Genomic DNA, 7,695 nt, shown 5'->3' with positions numbered 1-7,695 from the left:
TTGATTTCTTATTCTAGGTCTAGAGGTTTAAAGGCTTGTTTCTCAAAACTAGGAAAAAAAATGAAGCTAGAATTGCCTCAGCTCTATGCTGTCCTGGGCCAGTGGAGGTGGGAAGCCTTAGGGGCTTTCTGGGGTGGTGGTTGTGGTGCAGATGGTGAGAGGCTTGATCAGAGCCAACCACATCAGTTAATGCAACAAAGATGCATATTGCATTATGTGTGTAGATACGCACCGGAGTTGGACTCATTTCAAGGAGGTTTCTGAGAACTGATTTCAATTGCCAAGTTACTGACCCTCCCTAGGTGTCCATCAGCATGTAAACAGATAAAGAAAATGTGTCCTTGCTCAGACTTCTGAGTGCTGGGACCACAGATGTGAGCCCCCACATGGCTTACACTTTAAAAAGGAGATCTTGACATCTGTGACAATATGAATCAACCCGGGAGGTATTATGCTAAGTGAAATAAGCTATACACAGGAAGAGACACACTGCATCACAGCAGTCATCTGTGGGAGCTAAATACACTGAGCTCATAGCAGCAGATCAGAACAGGCAGTATCAAGTGCTAGAGAGGTGGAGTAAGCAGAGAGAGGCTTATCAGAGTTACAAGGTTTAAGTAACACAGTTCTAGAGAACTATGGACAGAATATGGCTACAGTTAGTAATCAGTGTTATAAATAAAAAGCATAATTTATAAGAAGTTCCAAAATTATATAGTATAGGGCATCCCATTCACTCTTCATGGATGATATTGTACAAATAACTATGGTATATTATCAAGACTAACATTGAAAGAAAAACGGTGCTGGTGGCTAGTGCTGGTTACCGCGTGGAAAGGTCATGATCATGACAGAACCCAGTGGTACCTTTTAGAGTTTTATTAGGAGAAGGGGAGGGAGGACGGAGAAGCCAGGCCTGGCAGAGAGGAAACAGAGGGGGGGGAGGGGGAGAGAGAGAGACAGAGAGACAGAGACAGAGACAGACAGAGACAGAGAGAGAGACACTAGGGGAATGTGGCGCCACCTTATAAAAGCCAGGATGCACCTGCGCACACAGGCCCATGTGCACAGATCACATGGTCACGTCCGTGTTACTACATGGCCCCATAATCATGGGGCATGGGTCACGCAGGATGACCTGGAAATGACTAGGTGGAGATGACTAATTGTCCTGCTGGGCATGCATGACCATGGGGCGTGGTTGGAATTCCTATCAAACATTAGTAGGGGCTGGGACAGAGAGGTGGCTCAGCAGTTGAGAGCTATTTCTGCCTTTTCAAAGACTTCACTTTGGTTACCAGAACCCACATTGCGTGGTACACAGTTCCAGGGCATCTGACATAATTTTCTGGCCTCCTAGGGTACTTCACAGACATGGCACACACACACACACACACACACACACACACACACACACACACACACACACACACACACAAATAAATAAACCAAACTAAATCTTGAAAACAACAACAAAAACTCACATCTATACAGTACTCCCAGTTAAACTATTAAACCACTAGCTTTTTCTTTCACCTAAATGAGTGCCATACGTCCAAACTGTTTGTATTAAATTCTGTCCTCTCTATTGTTGAGTTATTCCATTATGTGGATATATCAAACATGTTTATTCACCTATTAAAGATTTCTTGAATTTTTCTAATTTTCTGTTATTCCAAATAAAGTTGTGGGGCACAGGGAACAGTTTAACAGCCTGGGACTTCACCTCTCTCCGGACATTGCACCTATCAGCCTGTTAGCAAGCTGTGCTCATCAAGCTGTGTACCTGTTGTCAACAATGGAAGTAAGCTACTTTTCTCAGCAGCCCTTGACCAGACTGCAGTTCTATTTGAGCACATCCTGGAATGCAATCTGGAAAACAGGTCATAGGCTGACCCAACCTCAACTGGATTTGGGTGTAATAAGGTAAAACTATGTCCCCAGGTAAACTTTTAGGGAGAATCCTCTATTGGCCATCTTATGTACTCTGTATAACTGAGCAGGTATATGATTAAAACCAGATGCTTCATGAGAAGGGACATATGCTTAGTCTGTCAATCAAGACAGTGAACCACCCAAACTATGCCCCTTAGCAACCAAACTTCTCCTTCTCTTGAACCCCATTAAAAAAGCCCCGAGCAATTATCAAGACTCTTGAGTTCTTAAATTTCTAACCTGTACTGTCACTTGGCTCTGAACAAAGTTTCCTCACTGCTTTGCAATCCATGTGGGTATTTATTTTATTCCTGAACAAGAGGAATGAAGCATCTAGATGACAGGAATACGCATCTAGAAACCAGACCCAGACCCCAATGTTGCTCTGCACATTTGTGTATGAAACAAATCAAAGAAACTTTGGCATTGTTGCTGGAGGGCTTCTCTCCAGGTTCCACCAAGCCCCACAGTCCCACAATCCACGTATAAAATAATCACTCAGACGCTTATATTACTTATAAACTGGCCATGGCAGGCTTCTTGCTAACTGTTCTTATATCTTAAATTAATCCATTTCTATAAATCTATACCTTACCACATGGCTGGTGGCTTACCGGTGTCTTTACATGTTGCTTATCCTGGCGGTGGTTGCAGTGTCTCTCCTCCCTTCTTCCTGTTTCCCCAATTCTCCTCTCTCCTTGTCCCGCCTATACTTCTTGTCTGGTCACTGGCCATCAGTGTTTTATTTATATAGAGCGATATCCACAGCACTTCCCCTTTTCTTATTTTATTTTTTTTTAAAAAGGAAGGTTTTAACTTTAACATGGTAAAATTACATATAACAAAACAATTATCGAGCAAGAATTACAGTTACAATATTAAAGAAGATGTCCTATCTATCTTATATTTGTGAGTTTAAGGTTTTATATCTAACTTATCTTTTATCATAACTGAGGAAATTACAACTATCTAGTCTTCAACCACATCAAAGACCTCAGAAGGATATAATATTACCTGAGAAATGGGAGAAGGATGTAAGTAACTTTTGGGAGTCTTACAGGGTAGACAGACACAGCTGACAGCCTGGACAGTCATCTAATGTTCCTTTGTAAAGTTGGGGCATCTGTCTTTAGCTCACAGGCCTAGAGTCTCTCCGTCGTTTTTTTTTTTTAGTGTCCTGTAGAATGTCTGGCAGTTTTCTCTGCGAAGCAGGAACTTGAAGGACCATCTTGTCAAGCAAAATTTAGTGGTCATCCTTCCATGGGTCTTGCATGTCCAGTCGATCAAGCAGTCCAGGCAAGAACAGTTTCTTGCCCAAATGGCTATCTTTGCCAAGGTGAAGATAAACTCCATATGGAGTGTTGTGGTGGTATTCTAATTGTACTGAAATGTGATTTTGATTGTATGTTAATAAAGTTGCCCAGGGGTCAGAGCTATTAGAGCCATAGCAAGAGTGTGGCGGTGGTGGCACACGCCTTTAATCCCAACACTTGGTAGAAGAGCTAGGTAGATCTCTGTGTGTTCAGGGATACAGCCAGCATTGGAGACATATGCCTTTAAGACCTGGGAGGGGGGCTGTACATACAGACAGTGATGAGGCAGTCACGTGTTTGGGTTTACAAACAATGAGAAGGCAGAACAAAAGACTATGAAACGACTTACACACAGGAAATAGCTCTCTTTCGGGAAGCTGGGAGCTCGCAGGAGGAAGGGTAAGATTTTAGCTTTGACCTCTCAGCTTTCTCTTTTACATTGGTTCTGTGTTTCTTATTTAATAAGATGGTTGGTTACATCTACAGAGTGTCTTCGATGCCCATCCTCCTCTCCGAAGTAAATCCAATGCTACCAGGAGCAGACATGTCTCACTGTCCAGAACGTCTAAATTTTTAAAACATTTTAAATGCCATATTCTGTAGGTCTTTGAAGTGTTTGAAGACTACCTATCTATCTGAAATATATCTATGTATACCTAGAAGACTTATCTAACATGGATATAAATATGATTATCATAGATGACTAATTATTAATCTATTTCTTAATTATTCATTACAATTTTGAATGAGTTACATAAACATAATACCTCAAACAAGAATAGAAATATATATACAGGATAACAAAATTAACTTTAAGTTTGTATCAATAAACTAAAATTTATACCAATGTAAAACATTTTAAACAAGTTGTTGTTCTTTAAAAGTAGGTTCATTAATCTACCCTTTTATCTTATCATCTCTATATCCTCCTATATATCTATATCATATCCCATTTTCTTTTTTAGAAAGAGATCGCATTTATAATCAACCTGTTTTAAATAAAAATATTGGTTTTTCTCTGTCCCACACCAGAGGGCTCTTCTGATTTGGGACACAAGAATCTCTTAACCATTTTTTTTTTAAAGCAATATGTCTGGGTTTAGAGGGGGAGTGAGCCAATTCCACCTCTAAAGCCAGTTTGGTATATTTGGGAATTTGGGCGTAGCATCTCTTACTACTTCCTGCTGGAGGGGAGCACTGTATCTTATGGGGACGCAAAGAAAATTTTAGGCCTATGGGGTAGTCCTTGAGGCTGTATTATGGGAACCAGTTGCCTTGAAACCGTTCTGGATGTTGGATCATCTGGGCCATGGTGTCATCGGAGATCTTTCAGGGGGTCTTGGCTGGTCAAACCTGATGTATCTTAATCTGGAACAAATCCATAACCTTTGGCTTTCTGTGGAAACAAAAGCAGAACCTCTTTTCCAAAGTAACATATCCTTATATCTAAATTTTGAAGTCAAGGTACCTTTAAAATTTACATTTTGGCATAACTGAATAGCTTTTACAATAAAATGTTTTTCTTTAGTTACGAATATCAAAGACAACATAATCAGATTTTCTGTGTGATAGCCATCTTTATGTGGTTTATTACCTTTACTGTTTTTTTTAAACACTTTATTTTTAGATACTATTTGTTTATATAATGGTATATATATATATATATTTTTGTCTTTTAAGCCTATGTACATTTTTACATGCATTATAAACTAGTTCATCTGAATCAGTCCTATTGTGAACCTATTGCTTTAAACTGTAGCCTTCTAAGCCTGAAATGGCGCTGTGGCTGCTGGCTCCGCCCCCTTCAGCTTTTTAACATGGCGGTGGTATGTTTTCTCCAGCTCTGGGAGTCATCAAGTCTCAGAAATAGTAGGTCTACGCTTTTATCAAAACAGCGTGTAGCCCAGAAACCTCTTTTTTTTTTAATACTAGTAAAGACTAAATCTACCACACAGCGTAATGTGCCGCTGGCAGATGCCTCATTCCTGCCCTACTGCTGGTCAAACGCACACGCCAGGAATCTGCCAGTGTTCAAACCTGCATTTTGTGGCGTCTAGCTGCTGTATGAGACAAGAAGCAGGAACCTGGTTTTTGCTTTGTTTAGAATTGGTTATTAGATATTTAAGGTTTAAGGTGGAAACTTGAGCTGTTGGGCGCCATTTGTTGCTGGAGGGCTTCTCTCCAGGTTCCACCAAGCCCCACAGTCCCACAATCCACGTATAAAATAATCACTCAGATGCTTATATTACTTATAAACTGTATGGCCGTGGCAGGCTTCTTGCTAACTGTTCTTAAATTAACCCATTTCTATAAATCTATACCTTGCCACGTCGCTTGTGGCTTACCAGTGTCTTTACATGCTGCTTGTCCTGGCGGTGGCTGCAGTGTCTCTCCTCCCTTCTTCCTGTTTCCCCAATTCTCCTCTCTCCTTGTCCCACCTATACTTCCTGTCTGGTCACTGGCCATCAGTGTTTTATTTATATAGAGCGATATCCACAGCATGGCATGATATCAGCATGGCAACAGAGTAGGACAGTTTCCATACCCACTAATCCCACAAGGCCAGTGTCCTTGTGTTCATTGTGTAGTTGTGGTAACTGACCAACGTTCTGGTGAGTGCAGGTTGACTACAAGGCTCCATTTTCCACCACACCACACAGTTTGTGGGAGAGAGAAAGAGGATGGATTTCTAAGTGTGAGGCAACTCGATAAAAGAAACCAACATTTTCATAATGTGTTGATGACACCTGAATCTTTCAAATGACTTTGGAGTCTTTATAGTCCTTTAGACAGAGTGAGCAGGCAAGCCGCAGGGTCCTTCACATGCACTGGCTGAGTCCCAGATGGAAATCAGATTCATCTGTAATTTTCATTGCCCTCTTTAAGATTCATGAACACCTACACATTCCCCACAGTGGATAGCTAGCACAAAACATTTTCCTTATTTCTGCATTAACTTAAGGATGATCAGCATTCAGTAAAAAGAAATTTGCTGACCTTGTAATGTTGTTAAGTGGCTTTTTTAATGATGTCAATGAAAAATTTATTTATTGGAGTGTTTTCTTTTTTTGTGGTTGCTCCAATTATTAGGTAATTGGGCTCTCATTTCAGTAGGATTAGTGGAGGGGAGGAGTGTCTGGTACTTATTTGGAAAGACAGGGTTTGAAGTTGCTTTTCACAGGGACACATTAACATCTGGAGAGAGGAGGGTACAGAATCAGTTTAGGAGGACCACACTGCCATATTTCCATTCTCCTTTGTATCAATTGGCAATGCAAAATTACTTGCTTAGATTGAACAATGCCACTAAAAACTGAGCTATCTATGCTCTTACTTGAATCCTGAGTTTGTTACTTTGCAGTTAAATGACACTGGACTCATCACTATTCTTACCTCGCCAGGACAAGGAGGAAAATGAGGGTGAAATTCTAGGTGGTCCTTGCATGGTGTGTGTCTCTTGTGGGAATAAACAAAGACTGCCCAAATGAGAACAGATGGACTATTGGCAGACAGAACAGCTGCCCACCTGGAAACCTCCACCAGTTCAGGTGGGGGGTGGGAGAGTGGGGTGGTGATGGAGGGGTGTGGGGTGAGGGGGGCCGGCAGATCCCTGGGAGTAAAAGAGGCTAGGGAGCCCTGATGGAGGCTGTGGCCTGGAGTGTCTTTCATGTGATTGGCTAAGGGAAAGTATTTGGTTTTCTCTGATTGGTTCTAGGATGGAATTGAAGATGAGCAGCAGGAAGTCAACGGTTATTCATCAAGTTCTGGCCATTTAGGATGAATTGTTTTGGAAGTTGTTCAGCTTTCTGGATTGTCACTAGGGATAGAGGACCCTGCTTCCCATGAGTCTGTCAGTCAGCAGGCAGGCTTTCTGGGCTGCTGGTGGAGAGTTGAGTGTCTGTTGTCTTGGGTAATAGCCTGAAGATGTGGGTCAGAGTCTTGGTTGTTTAAGTTATCTGGTAGTTCACATATGTGATCTCTCATCCATTGAGGTTACTGTGTGTCCTGCTCCAGAGAAGACAGGAAGAAATGGGGGCTTTCAGATCTGTGTCCCAACCATACAGGAACTTCCTGAACAGGCTGTCACTGAGACTTGGTGCTTGGTTGGTGGTGTCTGGTGGAAATGAGGCAGGATAGAAAGAAGGGAAAAATTGAGGAGACTTGGGAAAGGAAAGAAACCCTGCACTGTGATGTCTGTGACATCCCCTTGAAGCCTCTTGTCAGTGAAGAATCAAGAATTTCAGCACAGGTCAGGCATGATGGTGCACATCTTTAATTCCAGCTCTTGGGAGGCCGAGGCAGGTGAGTGTTTTTGAGTTTGAGGCCAGCCTGGTCTACATAGTGATTTCCTAGTGAGCCAAGCTACCTGGTAAGATTCTGTTTTTTTGGGGGTGGGAGTTGGGGGTGGTCCAACACAACTTGCTGTGAAGGTTGCTGACATAGAAAT

Source organism: Peromyscus leucopus, chromosome 10 (genome assembly GCF_004664715.2).
Source record: "Peromyscus leucopus breed LL Stock chromosome 10, UCI_PerLeu_2.1, whole genome shotgun sequence".
Classification (NCBI taxonomy): Eukaryota; Metazoa; Chordata; class Mammalia; order Rodentia; family Cricetidae; genus Peromyscus; species Peromyscus leucopus.
This window is presented reverse-complemented; position numbering follows the sequence as displayed.